Source organism: Somniosus microcephalus, chromosome 26, assembly GCF_052327205.1.
Source record: "Somniosus microcephalus isolate GS21.2 chromosome 26, FLI_Smic_1.0, whole genome shotgun sequence".
NCBI lineage: Eukaryota > Metazoa > Chordata > Chondrichthyes > Squaliformes > Somniosidae > Somniosus > Somniosus microcephalus.
This window is the reverse complement of record NC_141012.1, coordinates 3,537,630-3,554,003: the sequence shown is the minus strand read 5'-3', so window position 1 is coordinate 3,554,003 and position 16,374 is coordinate 3,537,630.

The window sequence follows — 16,374 nt, the reverse complement described above, 5'->3', positions numbered from 1 at the left end:
GTTATCCCTCAACCAACATCACTAAAATAGATTATCTGGTCATTATCACATTGCTGTTTGTGGGAGCTTGCTGTGCGCAAATTGGCTGCCGCGTTTCCTACATTTCAACAGTGACTACATTTTAAAAAGTACTTCATTGGCTGTAAAGCACTTTGCAACGACCTGAGGTGGTGAAAGGCGCTATAGAAATGCAAGTCTTTCTTTTCTTTACACACACACACCCCCACAGGAAGTTGTTGTTTGTGATATTAGTGTGCAGGTCGTGCAACAGCCTCTTGTGCGATATTTTAAATGCTAATGCCCATCCCTAATGTTGTCACTGTTTCTGTAACTTGTTGTCTACAGATGTTTGGTGGCAGGGTTGGGCCCCAACACTGTGTACAGGAACTTGGAACTTCTTGTTGCTGAACAGATGTGTGAGGAAATCTGATTCAATCCCAGATTCATCTCAATTTATTCATTTGTTCTATATTTTTCTAGTCAGTCTTTCCTGTTCACTCCAGATAGGCTTCTTAAAGCTCAGCACTCTCTCTCTCCCAGTCCTTTTCCCTCCTTCTCTGAGGCTCTCTCAGTCTTTTTATTCACTCCCTCCCTTTCTGAGTCAGAATCACACAGAAATTACAGCACGGAAACAGGCCATTCAGCCCAACTCGGTCCATGCTGCTGTTTACCCTCCACGGTAATGCTAATCCCTAATCCCCACCATCTTTCCCTATCCCTTTACCTCAACCACCTCCCGAACTTGTTATTAAAAATTGACCTGGGGCAGGGATTTGCTCCGACTGTTCCTCGGCTCCAGCTTTGCTAGAAGTGCGGTGGAATCCCGTTTACACACATAAGCTTTCAGTAAATCCGTGTCTATCCCGTACCAGGTCCCGCTCACCCATCACCCTGTTCTCGCTGGTTCCTGCTCTCCCAAAGCCTTGAAATTTAAAATTCTTTAAATCCCTTTGTCATCCTGCCCCTCCCGATCTGCAAGTGACGCTCAGGGCGAGGTTATTATAATAAACAACATTCCTGGGATTCCTGACCCTCTCTCCACACCTTCAGGCAGCTGATGACAGTGCAGCAAACAGGGGTTACAGAACCCTCCATCCTTCAGAGATCGGCTCCCTCCCTCCGTGCTGGTCAGTGTGGCTCCCTCCCTCTGTGCTGGTCAGTGTGGCTCGGTCTAACTCCCGGCAGTGTGGCCCAGTCCCAGTCCCGGTCAGTGTGGCTCCCTCCCTCCGTGCCGGTCAGTGCGACTCGGTCTAACTCCCGGTCAGTGTGGCTCGGTCTAACTCCCGGTCAGTGTGACTCGGTCTAACTCCTGGTCAGTGCGGCTCCCTCCCTCTGTGCTGGTCAGTGTGGCCCGGTCCCAGTCAGTGTGGCTCGGTCTAACTCCCGGTCAGTGTGACACGGTCTAACTCCCAGTCAGTGTGGCTTGGTCTAACTCCCGGTCAGTGTGGCTCGGTCTAACTCCCGGTCAGTGTGGCTCGGTCTAACTCCCGGCAGTGTGGCCCAGTCCCAGTCCCGGTCAGTGTGGCTCCCTCCCTCCATGCCGGTCAGTGCGACTCGGTCTAACTTCCGGTCAGTGTGGCTCAGTCTAACTCCCGGTCAGTGTCACTCGGTCTAACTCCTGGTCAGTGTGGCTCCCTCCCTCCGTGCTGGTCAGTGTGGCCCGGTCCCAGTCCCGGTCAGTGTGGCTCGGTCTAACTCCCGGTCAGTGTGACACGGTCTAACTCCCGGTCAGTGTGGCTCGGTCTAACTCCCGGTCAGTGTGACTCGGTCTAACTCCTGGTCAGCGTGGCTCCCTCCCTCCGTGCTGGTCAGTGTGGCCCGGTCCCAGTCCCGGTCAGTGTGGCTCGGTCTAACTCCCGGTCAGTGTGACACGGTCTAACTCCCGGTCAGTGTGGCTCGGTCTAACTCCCGGTCAGTGTGGCTCGGTCTAACTCCCGGTCAGTGTGGCTCGGTCTAACTCCTGGTCAGTGTGGCTCGGTCTAACTCCTGGTCAGTGTGGCTCCCTCCCTCCGTGCTGGTCAGTGTGGCCCGGTCCCAGTCCCGGTCAGTGTGACTCGGTCTAACTCCCGGTCAGTGTGACACGGTCTAACTCCCGGTCAGTGTGGTTCGGTCTAACTCCCGGTCAGTGTGGCTCGGTCTAACTCCCGGTCAGTGTGGCTCGGTCTAACTCCTGGTCAGTGTGGCTCGGTCCCAGTCCCGGTGAGTGTGGCCCGGTCTAACTCCCGGTCAGTGTGGCTCGGTCCCAGTCCCGGTCAGTGTGGCTCGGTCCCAGTCCCGGTGGTGTGTTCGGGGGCAGGGCGGGGAGGGGAGGGGGTCTGGGGTGTCCGGGCTGGCGGGGTTGGGGGTCAGGGTAAGCTGGGCTGCTCAGTGTATCTGTGGCTGGTTGTGGATTCCTGGGCTGGGCGGTACCCTGCGGAGATTCTAGGCCCAGGTTCTAGCAGAGATTCTGTGCCTCCTGTGTCAGGCTGGTGTCGAGACTGAGGCAGAAACTAAACAGATTGGCCTGTGGGAACTGGTCAGACTGCATTCTGCCCAGAGCCAACTTAGCTCAGGAAAACAAAGGGCCTGCCGTTGCTTGAACCGATTAAAGTGAGTCTAAACCTGAATGTAAAACAGGTTTGGCAGATAATGTTTGACACTCCTGGGACAGACTGCATAGTCTCTCAGTTAAAGAAACAAAGACTTGCATTTCTATAACACCTTTCACGACCACTGGACATCCCAAAGCGCTTCACAGCCAATGAAGTACTTTTTGAAGTGTAGTCACTGTTGTAATGTAGGAAACGTGACAGCCAATTTGCACACAGCAAGCTCCCACAAACAGAAATGTGATAATGACCAGATAATCTGTTTTAGTGATGTTGGTTGAGGGATAAATATTGGTCCCAGGACACCGGGGAGAACTCCCTGCTCGTCTTCAAATAGTGCCGTGGGATCTTTTACAACCATCTGAGAGAGCTGACGGGACCTCATTTTAATGTCTCATCTGAAAGACGGCACCTCCAACAGTGCAGCACTCCCTCAGCACTGCACTGGAGTGTCAGCCTGGATTTGTGCTCAAGCCTCTGGAGTGGGACTTTGAACCCACGACCTTCTGACTCAGAGACGAGCGTGCCACCCACTGAGCCACGACTGACACTGAGCCCAATCATAACACTATCCATGTGACACGATGCAGAACGCCAGTCAGTGGGAATGCCCCTCAAAGGCCAGTGACCGGTTTGACTGCGATGACATCATCAGGTTGGCTGGTGAACCACTGAGAAAATGTCCCTTTAAATCTTTTTATAAACTTACAGCTGCAGTATCTACATTTAAACACCAGGTGGCAGTGCCTGCTTTAACCAGTGCAATCACAGTGCAGCTCCTGCAGTGGATCAGCCACAGCCCTGATCACCAATCGCTGCAGCCCCGAATCCCCGTTTCACAAAGATTCTCTTTTATTTTATTTGCAGTTTTCTGTCCTCCTCCCCTGATACCCGGTGACAGACTCAGCCAAACTACAACAACACCTTGCATTTATACAGCACCTTTAACAAAGGAAAATGTCCCACGGTGCTTCACTGGAGCGATTATCCAACAAAATTTGACACCGAGCCACATAAGGAGATATTAGGACAGGTGACCAGTAGCTTGGTCAAAGAGGTAGATTTTAAGGAGGAGAGAGAGGCGGAGACACGGAGAGGTTTAGGGAGGGAATTCCAGAGTTCAGGGCCCAGACAGCTGAAGGCACGGCCGCCAATGGTGGAGCGAAGGAAGTCGAGGACGCTCAAGAGGCCAGAATTGGAGGAGCGCTGAGATCTCGGAGGTTGTAGGGCTGGAGGAGGTTACAGAGACAGGGAGGGAGGAGGCCACGGAGTGATTTGAAAACAAGGATGAGAATTTTAAATTCGAGGCGTTGCCGGACCGGGAGCCAATGTAGGTCAGCGAGCACAGGGGTGATGGGTGAACGGGACTGGGTGTGAGTTAGGACACGGGGCAGTGAGCACAGGGGGTGGTGGGTGAACGGGACTGGGTGTGAGTTAGGACACGGGGCAGTGAGCACAGGGGGTGGTGGGTGAACGGAACTTGGTGCGAGTTAGGACACGGGACAGTGAGCACAAGGGGTGATGGGTGAACGGGACTTGGTGCGAGTTAGGACACGGGGCAGTGAGCACAGGGGGTGATGGGTGAACGGGACTTGGTGCGAGTTAGGACACGGGGCAGTGAGCACAGGGGGTGATGGGTGAACGGGACTTGGTGCGAGTTAGGACACGGGGCAGTGAGCACAGGGGGTGATGGGTGAACGGGACTTGGTGCGAGTTAGGACACGGGGCAGTGAGCACAGGGGGTGATGGGTGAATGGGACTTGGTGCGAGTTAGGACACGGGGCAGTGAGCACAGGGGGTGATGGGTGAATGGGACTTGGTGCGAGTTAGGACACGGGGCAGTGAGCACAGGGGGTGATGGGTGAACGGGACTTGGTGCGAGTTAGGACACGGGGCAGTGAGCACAGGGGGTGATGGGTGAACGGGACTGGGTGTGAGTTAGGACACGGGGCAGTGAGCACAGGGAGTGATGGGTGAACGGGACTTGGTGCGAGTTAGGACACGGGGCAGTGAGCACAGGGGGTGATGGGCGAACGGGACTTGGTGCGAGTTAGGACACGGGGCAGCGAGCACAGGGGGTGATGGGTGAACGGGACTTGGTGCGAGTTAGGACACGGGGCAGTGAGCACAGGGGGTGATGGGTGAACGGGACTTGGTGCGAGTTAGGATACGGGCAGTGAGCACAGGGGGTGATGGGTGAATGGGACTTGGTGCGAGTTAGGACACGGGGCAGTGAGCACAGGGGGTGATGGGTGAACGGGACTTGGTGCGAGTTAGGACACGGGGCAGTGAGCACAGGGGGTGATGGGTGAACGGGACTTGGTGCGAGTTAGGACACAGGGCAGTGAGCACAGGGGGTGATGGGTGAACGGGACTTGGTGCGAGTTAGGACACGGGGCAGCAGAGTTTTGGATGAGCTGAAGTTTACGGACGGTGGAAGATGGGAGGTCGGCCAGGAGAGCATTGGAATAGTCGAGTCTGGCGGTAACAAAGACTTGGGTGAGGGTTTCAGCGGATGGGCTGCGGCAGGGGTGGAGATGGCGACATTACGGAGGTGGGCATGGATTGTTCAGGGCCATACGTCATGCCTGAGCTCAGTCAGCAGGAGTCAGCAGGCTAGTTGACTGTGGAAGTTATCACAGCGCAATACCTTATGTGAGGAGAGTGGTTGGGAGAAATGTCTTTACACAGAGGGCTGTTGGAGCACACAGCACTTTTCCACAGGGAGTGGTTGAGACAGAGACCATTGCATCTTTAAAGGGGAAATTGGCTAAACATTCAAAACAGAGGAAGATACAGGGACACGGGGAGAGTGCAGTCTCGCGGGGTTAGCTTTGGATTGCTCTAGAGTTGAAATAGATGGGATGGGCTGAATGGCCTCATTCTGTGCTGCAAACTCTGGTTCTTGGATTCCATGATCACACACACTTTCTATCAAGAGTCACTGGGTGGCAATCAAACCCTATCTGATGCTATTTTGCTTCCTCCCGCTATCCCATGACACTGAGTCCAATTGTAGCCGTCTTACCACAGCCCAGGTGAGACCAGCCAACCAGGCACAGGTCTGGAGTTGAACCCACGACCTCGGAGCCCTGCTTGCCTTCCTGTCATTACTAACTGAGGCGTCAAGGGAGCCATCAATAAAAAAATCAATAATGTAAATCCAAACATGATCAGCCAATATTTGGAACTAAACAGACAGGTTGTCCAGTTAGCGAAACCAGACGGGTGGTAATGAGGAGTCAGAGAAATTTGTGTTGCTGGTTAATCAGAACCCCCACTGGGAGTGGGATTGGTCGCAGTAATTCTGCTCTTCCGTTATGTCACAGCGTTACCGGAGGTCAGGACAGACCAGAGAAACAAGTTGGAGATTCATTTCTGTCGCGGTTTTTACTCTGCTCAGCCAACCAGTACATGGGGGACGTGACTGGTTGAGCCTGGGAGTGACTGGTTGAGCCTGGTTGTGACTGGTTGAGCCTGGTTGTGACTAGTTGAGCCTGGGAGTGACTGGTTGAGCCTGGTTGTGACTAGTTGAGCCTGGGAGAGACTGGTTGAGCCTGGTTGTGACTAGTTGAGCCTGGTTGTGACTCATTGAGCCTGGGAGAGACTGGTTGAGCCTGGTTGTGACTCGTTGAGCCTGGGAGAGACTGGTTGAGCCTGGTTGTGACTGGTTGAGCCTGGTTGTGACTGGTTGAGCCTGGGAGAGACTGGTTGAGCCTGGTTGTGACTCGTTGAGCCTGGTTGTGACTCGTTGAGCCTGGTTGTGACTGGTTGAGCCTGGGAGTGACTGGTTGAGCCTGGGAGTGACTGGTTGAGCCTGGGAGTGACTGGTTGAGCCTGGGAGTGACTGTGGATGTGACCAATGCACCCTGTTAGCTGCGATTTGTTCTGCGCGGCCTGTTTGTTTTAATGCACGGTCCCTTTAAATTTCTACACATTCACGGTATTTACAGTGTAAAAGCTGGTGAGTGGCCTTCGCGGGATGTTGTGTTTCCTGCGGGGCCGCACACTCGCGGGAGCATTGCTTGTGACTGGTTAGATCTAGTTGTGTCTGGTTTTAACTGATTGGCCTCAATTTTAACCCGTTCCGCCCACCTTCCCACACCCACCGCCAATTCTGACAGACAGGAGAGGGACGGACGGACGAAGAGTGAAACCTTGAAATTCTACATCCCGACTCAAACCCACTGCATTCCATAATATTAATGGCAGCGATTCAGGCCCTCGACAAGGCTCCCGATAAAAGCAGGCGGGCACCGACATAAGATTCGTCATTGGCGCACCGACAAAATATTAACGTCAAGGAAACGGGGTTTCCCACTGTCCCAGAGTCAGTGTCTGTGGAAATGTACCCCTGTGAGAGTCAGTGCCTGTGGAACTGTACCCCAGTGAGAGTCAGTGTCTGTGGAACTGTACCCCAGTGAGAGTCAGTGTCTGTGGAACTGTACCCCAGTGAGAGTCAGTGCCTCTGGAACTGTACCCCAGTGAGAGTCAGTGTCTGTGGAACTGTACCCCAGTGAGAGTCAGTGTCTGTGGAACTGTACCCCAGTGAGAGTCAGTGTCTGTGGAACTGTACCCCAGTGAGAGTCAGTGCCTGTGGAACTGTACCCCAGTGAGAGTCAGTGTCTGTGGAACTGTACCCCACTGAGAGTCAGTGTCTGTGGAATCAGTACCCCAGTGAGAGTCAGTGTCTGTGGAACTGTACCCCAGTGAGAGTCAGTGTCTGTGGAACTGTACCCCAGTGAGAGTCAGTGTCTGTGGAACTGTACCCCAGTGAGAGTCAGTGTCTGTGGAACTGTTCCCCAGTGAGAGTCAGTGCCTGTGGAACTGCACCCCAGTGAGAGTCAGTGCCTGTGGAACTGTACCCCAGTGAGAGTCAGTGCCTGTGGAACTGTACCCCAGTGAGAGTCAGTGTCTGTGGAACTGTACCCCAGTGAGAGTCAGTGCCTGTGGAACTGTACCCCAGTGAGAGTCAGTGTCTGTGGAACTGTACACCAGTGAGAGTCAGTGTCTGTGGAACTGTACCCCAGTGAGAGTCAGTGTCTATGGAACCCATACCCCAGTGAGAGTCCGTGTCTGTGGAACTGTACCCCAGTGAGAGGCAGTGTCTGTGGAACTGTACCCCAGTGAGAGCCAGTGCCTGTGGAACTGTACCACAGTGAGAGTCAGTGTCTGTGGAACTGTACCCCAGTGAGAGTCAGTGCCTGTGGAACTGTACCCCAGTGAGAGTCAGTGTCTGGAACTGTACCCCAGTGAGAGTCAGTGTCTGTGGAACTGTACCCCAGTGAGAGTCAGTGTCTGTGGAACTGTACCCCAGTGAGAGTCCGTGTCTGTGGAACTGTACCCGAGTGAGAGTCAGTGTCTGTGGAACTGTACCCCAGTGAGAGTCAGTGTCTGTGGAACTGTACCCCAGTGAGAGTCAGTGTCTGTGGAACTGTACCCCAGTGAGAGTCAGTGCCTGTGGAACTGTACCCTGTGAGAGTCAGTGCCTGTGGAACTGTACCCCAGTGAGAGTCAGTGTCTGTGGAACTGTACCCCTGTGAGAGTCAGTGTCTGTGGAACTGTACCCCAGTGAGAGTCAGTGTCTGTGGAACTGTACCCCAGTGAGAGTCAGTGTCTGTGGAACTGTACCCCAGTGAGAGTCAGTGCCTGTGGAACTGTACCCCAGTGAGAGTCAGTGTCTGTGGAACTGTACCCCAGTGAGAGTCAGTGCCTGTGGAACTGTACCCCAGTGAGAGTCAGTGTCTGTGGAACTGTACCCCATTGAGAGTCAGTGTCTGTGGAACTGTACGCCAGTGAGAGTCAGTGTCTGTGGAACTGTACCCCAGTGAGAGTCAGTGTCTGTGGAACTGTACACCAGTGAGAGTCAGTGCCTGTGGAACTGTACCCCAGTGAGAGTCAGTGTCTGTGGAACTGTACCCCAGTGAGAGTCAGTGCCTGTGGAACTGTACCCCAGTGAGAGTCAGTGTCTGTGGAACTGTACCCCAGTGAGAGTCAGTGTCTGTGGAACTGTACCCCAGTGAGAGTCAGTGTCTATGGAACCCATACCCCAGTGAGAGTCCGTGTCTGTGGAACTGTACCCCAGTGAGAGGCAGTGTCTGTGGAACTGTACCCCAGTGAGAGCCAGTGCCAGTGGAACTGTACCCCAGTGAGAGTCAGTGTCTGTGGAACTGTACCCCAGTGAGAGTCAGTGCCTGTGGAACTGTACCCCAGTGAGAGTCAGTGTCTGTGGAACTGTACCCCAGTGAGAGTCAGTGTCTGTGAAACTGTACCCCAGTGAGAGTCAGTGTCTGTGGAACTGTACCCCAGTGAGAGTCAGTGCCTGTGGAACTGTACCCCAGTGAGAGTCAGTGCCTGTGGAACTGTACCCCAGTGAGAGTCAGTGTCTGTGGAACTGTACCCCAGTGAGAGTCAGAGTCTGTGGAACTGTACCCCAGTGAGAGTCAGTGTCTGTAGAACTGTACCCCAGTGAGAATCAGTGTCTGTGGAACTATACCCCAGTGAGAGTCAGTGTCTGTGGAACTGTACCCCAGTGAGAGTCCGTGTCTGTGGAACTGTACCCGAGTGAGAGTCAGTGTCTGTGGAACTGTACCCCAGTGAGAGTCAGTGTCTGTGGAACTGTACCCCAGTGAGAGTCAGTGTCTGTGGAACTGTACCCCAGTGAGAGTCAGTGCCTGTGGAACTGTACCCTGTGAGAGTCAGTGCCTGTGGAACTGTACCCCAGTGAGAGTCAGTGTCTGTGGAACTGTACCCCTGTGAGAGTCAGTGTCTGTGGAACTGTACCCCAGTGAGAGTCAGTGTCTGTGGAACTGTACCCCAGTGAGAGTCAGTGTCTGTGGAACTGTAACCCAGTGAGAGTCAGTGCCTGTGGAACAGTACCCCAGTGAGAGTCAGTGTCTGTGGAACTGTACCCCAGTGAGAGTCAGTGCCTGTGGAACTGTACCCCAGTGAGAGTCAGTGTCTGTGGAACTGTACCCCATTGAGAGTCAGTGTCTGTGGAACTGTACGCCAGTGAGAGTCAGTGTCTGTGGAACTGTACCCCAGTGAGAGTCAGTGTCTGTGGAACTGTACACCAGTGAGAGTCAGTGCCTGTGGAACTGTACCCCAGTGAGAGTCAGTGTCTGTGGAACTGTACCCCAGTAAGAGTCAGTGTTTGTGGAACTGTACGCCAGTGAGAGTCAGTGTCTGTGGAACTGTACCCCAGTGAGAGTCCGTGTCTGTGGAACTGTACCCCAGTGAGAGTCAGTGTCTGTGGAACTGTACCCCAGTGAGAGTCACTGCCTGTGGAACTGTACCCCAGTGAGAGTCAGTGTCTGTGGAACTTTACCCCAGTAAGAGTCAGTGTCTGTGGAACTGTACCCCAGTGAGAGTCAGTGTCTGTGGAACTGTACCCCAGTGAGAGTCAGTGCCTGTGGAACTGTACCCCAGTGAGAGTCAGTGTCTGTGGAACTGTACCCCAGTGAGAGTCAGTGTCTGTGGAACTGTACCCCATTGAGAGTCAGTGTCTGTGGAACTGTACCCCAGTGAGAGTCAGTGTCTGTGGAACTGTACCCCAGTGAGAGTCAGTGCCTGTGGAACTGTACCCCAGTGAGAGTCAGTGTCTGTGGAACTGTACTCCACTGAGAGTCAGTGTCTGTGGAATCAGTACCCCAGTGAGAGTCAGTGTCTGTGGAACTGTACCCCAGTGAGAGTCAGTGTCTGTGGAACTGTTCCCCAGTGAGAGTCAGTGCCTGTGGAACTGTACCCCAGTGAGAGTCAGTGCCTGTGTAACTGTACCCCAGTGAAAGTGAGTGTCAGTGGAACTGTACCCCAGTGAGAGTCAGTGCCTGTGGAACTGTACCCCAGTGAGAGTCAGTGCCTGTGGAACTGTACCCCAGTGAGAGTCAGTGTCTGTGGAACTGTACCCCAGTGAGAGTCAGTGCCTGTGGAACTGTACCCCAGTGAGAGTCAGTGTCTGTGGAACTGTACCCCAGTGAGAGTCAGTGTCTGTGGAACTGTAACCCAGTGAGAGTCAGTGTCTATGGAACCCACACCCCAGTGAGAGTCCGTGTCTGTGGAACTGTACCCCAGTGAGAGGCAGCGTCTGTGGAACTGTACCCCAGTGAGAGCCAGTGCCAGTGGAACTGTACCCCAGTGAGAGTCAGTGTCTGTGGAACTGTACCCCAGTGAGAGTCAGTGCCTGTGGAACTGTACCCCAGTGAGAGTCAGTGTCTGTGGAACTGTACCCCAGTGAGAGTCAGTGTCTGTGAAACTGTACCCCAGTGAGAGTCAGTGTCTGTGGAACTGTACCCCAGTGAGAGTCAGTGCCTGTGGAACTGTACCCCAGTGAGAGTCAGTGCCTGTGGAACTGTACCTCAGTGAGAGTCAGTGTCTGTGGAACTGTACCCCAGTGAGAGTCAGAGTCTGTGGAACTGTACCCCAGTGAGAGTCAGTGTCTGTAGAACTGTACCCCAGTGAGAGTCAGTGTCTGTGGAACTATACCCCAGTGAGAGTCAGTGTCTGTGGAACTGTACCCCAGTGAGAGTCCGTGTCTGTGGAACTGTACCCGAGTGAGAGTCAGTGTCTGTGGAACTGTACCCCAGTGAGAGTCAGTGTCTGTGGAGCTGTACCCCAGTGAGAGTCAGTGTCTGTGGAACAGTACCCCAGTGAGAGTCAGTGCCTGTGGAACTGTACCCTGTGAGAGTCAGTGCCTGTGGAACTGTACCCCAGTGAGAGTCAGTGTCTGTGGAACTGTACCCCTGTGAGAGTCAGTGTCTGTGGAACTGTACCCCAGTGAGAGTCAGTGTCTGTGGAACTGTACCCCAGTGAGAGTCAGTGTCTGTGGAACTGTAACCCAGTGAGAGTCAGTGCCTGTGGAACAGTACCCCAGTGAGAGTCAGTGTCTGTGGAACTGTACCCCAGTGAGAGTCAGTGCCTGTGGAACTGTACCCCAGTGAGAGTCAGTGTCTGTGGAACTGTACCCCATTGAGAGTCAGTGTCTGTGCAACTGTACGCCAGTGAGAGTCAGTGTCTGTGGAACTGTACCCCAGTGAGAGTCAGTGCCTGTGGAACTGTACCCCAGTGAGAGTCAATGTCTGTGGAACTGTACCCTAGTGAGAGTCAGTGCCTGTGGAAATGTACCACAGTGAGAGTCAGTGTCTGTGGAACTGTACCCGAGTGAGAGTCAGTGTCTGTGGAACTGTACCCCAGTGAGAGTCAGTGTCTGTGGAGCTGTACCCCAGTGAGAGTCAGTGTCTGTGGAACAGTACCCCAGTGAGAGTCAGTGCCTGTGGAACTGTACCCTGTGAGAGTCAGTGCCTGTGGAACTGTACCCCAGTGAGAGTCAGTGTCTGTGGAACTGTACCCCAGTGAGAGTCAGTGTCTGTGAAACTGTACCCCAGTGAGAGTCAGTGTCTGTGGAACTGTACCCCAGTGAGAGTCAGTGCCTGTGGAACTGTACCCCAGTGAGAGTCAGTGCCTGTGGAACTGTACCCCAGTGAGAGTCAGTGTCTGTGGAACTGTACCCCAGTGAGAGTCAGAGTCTGTGGAACTGTACCCCAGTGAGAGTCAGTGTCTGTAGAACTGTACCCCAGTGAGAGTCAGTGTCTGTGGAACTATACCCCAGTGAGAGTCAGTGTCTGTGGAACTGTACCCCAGTGAGAGTCCGTGTCTGTGGAACTGTACCCGAGTGAGAGTCAGTGTCTGTGGAACTGTACCCCAGTGAGAGTCAGGGACTGTGGAACTGTACCCCAGTGAGAGTCAGTGTCTGTGGAACTGTACCCCAGTGAGAGTCAGTGCCTGTGGAACTGTACCCTGTGAGAGTCAGTGCCTGTGGAACTGTACGCCAGTGAGAGTCAGTGTCTGTGGAACTGTACCCCTGTGAGAGTCAGTGTCTGTGGAACTGTACCCCAGTGAGAGTCAGTGTCTGTGGAACTGTACCCCAGTGAGAGTCAGTGTCTGTGGAACTGTAACCCAGTGAGAGTCAGTGCCTGTGGAACAGGACCCCAGTGAGAGTCAGTGTCTGTGGAACTGTACCCCAGTGAGAGTCAGTGCCTGTGGAACTGTACCCCAGTGAGAGTCAGTGTCTGTGGAACTGTACCCCATTGAGAGTCAGTGTCTGTGGAACTGTACGCCAGTGAGAGTCAGTGTCTGTGGAACTGTACCCCAGTGAGAGTCAGTCTCTGTGGAACTGTACACCAGTGAGAGTCAGTGCCTGTGGAACTGTACCCCAGTGAGAGTCAGTGTCTGTGGAACTGTACCCCAGTAAGAGTCAGTGTTTGTGGAACTGTACGCCAGTGAGAGTCAGTGTCTGTGGAACTGTACCCCAGTGAGAGTCCGTGTCTGTGGAACTGTACCCCAGTGAGAGTCAGTGTCTGTGGAACTGTACCCCAGTGAGAGTCACTGCCTGTGGAACTGTACCCCAGTGAGAGTCAGTGTCTGTGGAACTTTACCCCAGTAAGAGTCAGTGTCTGTGGAACTGTACCCCAGTGAGAGTCAGTGTCTGTGGAACTGTACCCCAGTGAGAGTCAGTGCCTGTGGAACTGTACCCCAGTGAGAGTCAGTGTCTGTGGAACTGTACCCCAGTGAGAGTCAGTGTCTGTGGAACTGTACCCCATTGAGAGTCAGTGTCTGTGGAACTGTACCCCAGTGAGAGTCAGTGTCTGTGGAACTGTACCCCAGTGAGAGTCAGTGCCTGTGGAACTGTACCCCAGTGAGAGTCAGTGTCTGTGGAACTGTACTCCACTGAGAGTCAGTGTCTGTGGAATCAGTACCCCAGTGAGAGTCAGTGTCTGTGGAACTGTACCCCAGTGAGAGTCAGTGTCTGTGGAACCGTTCCCCAGTGAGAGTCAGTGCCTGTGGAACTGTACCCCAGTGAGAGTCAGTGCCTGTGTAACTGTACCCCAGTGAAAGTGAGTGTCAGTGGAACTGTACCCCAGTGAGAGTCAGTGCCTGTGGAACTGTACCCCAGTGAGAGTCAGTGCCTGTGGAACTGTACCCCAGTGAGAGTCAGTGTCTGTGGAACTGTACCCCAGTGAGAGTCAGTGCCTGTGGAACTGTACCCCAGTGAGAGTCAGTGTCTGTGGAACTGTACCCCAGTGAGAGTCGGTGTCTGTGGAACTGTAACCCAGTGAGAGTCAGTGTCTATGGAACCCACACCCCAGTGAGAGTCCGTGTCTGTGGAACTGTACCCCAGTGAGAGGCAGCGTCTGTGGAACTGTACCCCAGTGAGAGCCAGTGCCAGTGGAACTGTACCCCAGTGAGAGTCAGTGTCTGTGGAACTGTACCCCAGTGAGAGTCAGTGCCTGTGGAACTGTACCCCAGTGAGAGTCAGTGTCTGTGGAACTGTACCCCAGTGAGAGTCAGTGTCTGTGAAACTGTACCCCAGTGAGAGTCAGTGTCTGTGGAACTGTACCCCAGTGAGAGTCAGTGCCTGTGGAACTGTACCCCAGTGAGAGTCAGTGCCTGTGGAACTGTACCTCAGTGAGAGTCAGTGTCTGTGGAACTGTACCCCAGTGAGAGTCAGAGTCTGTGGAACTGTACCCCAGTGAGAGTCAGTGTCTGTAGAACTGTACCCCAGTGAGAGTCAGTGTCTGTGGAACTATACCCCAGTGAGAGTCAGTGTCTGTGGAACTGTACCGCAGTGAGAGTCCGTGTCTGTGGAACTGTACCCGAGTGAGAGTCAGTGTCTGTGGAACTGTACCCCAGTGAGAGTCAGTGTCTGTGGAGCTGTACCCCAGTGAGAGTCAGTGTCTGTGGAACAGTACCCCAGTGAGAGTCAGTGCCTGTGGAACTGTACCCTGTGAGAGTCAGTGCCTGTGGAACTGTACCCCAGTGAGAGTCAGTGTCTGTGGAACTGTACCCCTGTGAGAGTCAGTGTCTGTGGAACTGTACCCCAGTGAGAGTCAGTGTCTGTGGAACTGTACCCCAGTGAGAGTCAGTGTCTGTGGAACTGTAACCCAGTGAGAGTCAGTGCCTGTGGAACAGTACCCCAGTGAGAGTCAGTGTCTGTGGAACTGTACCCCAGTGAGAGTCAGTGCCTGTGGAACTGTACCCCAGTGAGAGTCAGTGTCTGTGGAACTGTACCCCATTGAGAGTCAGTGTCTGTGCAACTGTACGCCAGTGAGAGTCAGTGTCTGTGGAACTGTACCCCAGTGAGAGTCAGTGCCTGTGGAACTGTACCCCAGTGAGAGTCAATGTCTGTGGAACTGTACCCCAGTGAGAGTCAGTGCCTGTGGAAATGTACCACAGTGAGAGTCAGTGTCTGTGGAACTGTACCCCAGTAACAGTCAGTGTCTGTGGAACTGTACCCCAGTGAGAGTCAGTGTCTGTGGAACTGTACCCCAGTGAGAGTCAGTGCCTGTGGAACTGTACCCCAGTGAGAGTCAGTGTCTGTGGAACTGTACCCCAGTAAGAGTCAGTGTTTGTGGAACTGTATCCCAGTGAGATTAAGTGTCTGTGGAACTATACCCCAGTGAGAGTCAGTGTCTGTGGAACTGTACCCCAGTGAGAGTCAGTGTCTCTGGAACTGTACCCCAGTGAGAGTCAGTGTCTGTGGAACTGTACCCCAGTGAGAGTCAGTGTCTGTGGAACTGTACCCCAGTGAGAGTCAGTGTCTGTGGAACTGTACCCCACTGAGAGTCAGTGTCTGTGGAATCAGTACCCCAGTGAGAGTCAGTGTCTGTGGAACTGTACCCCAGTGAGAGTCAGTGTCTGTGGAACTGTACCCCAGTGAGAGTCAGTGTCTGTGGAACTGTACCCCAGTGAGAGTCAGTGTCTGTGGAACTGTTCCCCAGTGAGAGTCAGTGCCTGTGGAACTGTACCCCAGTGAGAGTCAGTGCCTGTGGAACTGTACCCCAGTGAGAGTCAGTGCCTGTGGAACTGTACCCCAGTGAGAGTCAGTGTCTGTGGAACTGTACCCCAGTGAGAGTCAGTGCCTGTGGAACTGTACCCCAGTGAGAGTCAGTGCCTGTGGAACTGTACCCCAGTGAGAGTCAGTGTCTGTGGAACTGTACCCCAGTGAGAGTCAGTGCCTGTGGAACTGTACCCCAGTGAGAGTCAGTGTCTGTGGAACTGTACCCCAGTGAGAGTCAGTGTCTGTGGAACTGTACCCCAGTGAGAGTCAGTGCCTGTGGAACTGTACCCCAGTGAGAGTCAGTGTCTGTGGAACTGTACCCCAGTGAGAGTCAGTGTCTGTGAAACTGTACCCCAGTGAGAGTCAGTGTCTGTGGAACTGTACCCCAGTGAGAGTCAGTGCCTGTGGAACTGTACCCCAGTGAGAGTCAGTGCCTGTGGAACTGTACCCCAGTGAGAGTCAGAGTCTGTGGAACTGTACCCCAGTGAGAGTCAGTGTCTGTAGAACTGTACCCCAGTGAGAGTCAGTGTCTGTGGAACTATACCCCAGTGAGAGTCAGTGTCTGTGGAACTGTACCCCAGTGAGAGTCCGTGTCTGTGGAACTGTACCCGAGTGAGAGTCAGTGTCTGTGGAACTGTACCCCAGTGAGAGTCAGTGTCTGTGGAACTGTACCCCAGTGAGAGTCACTGCCTGTGGAACTGTAACCCAGTGAGAGTCAGTGCCTGTGGAAAAGTACCCCAGTGAGAGTCAGTGTCTGTGGAACTGTACCCCAGTGAGAGTCAGTGCCTGTGGAACTGTACCCCAGTGAGAGTCAGTGTCTGTGGAACTGTACCCCATTGAGAGTCAGTGTCTGTGGAACTGTACGCCAGTGAGAGTCAGTGTCTGTGGAACTGTACCCCAGTAAGAGTCAGTGTTTGTGGAATTGTACACCAGTGAGAGTCAGTGTCTGTGGAA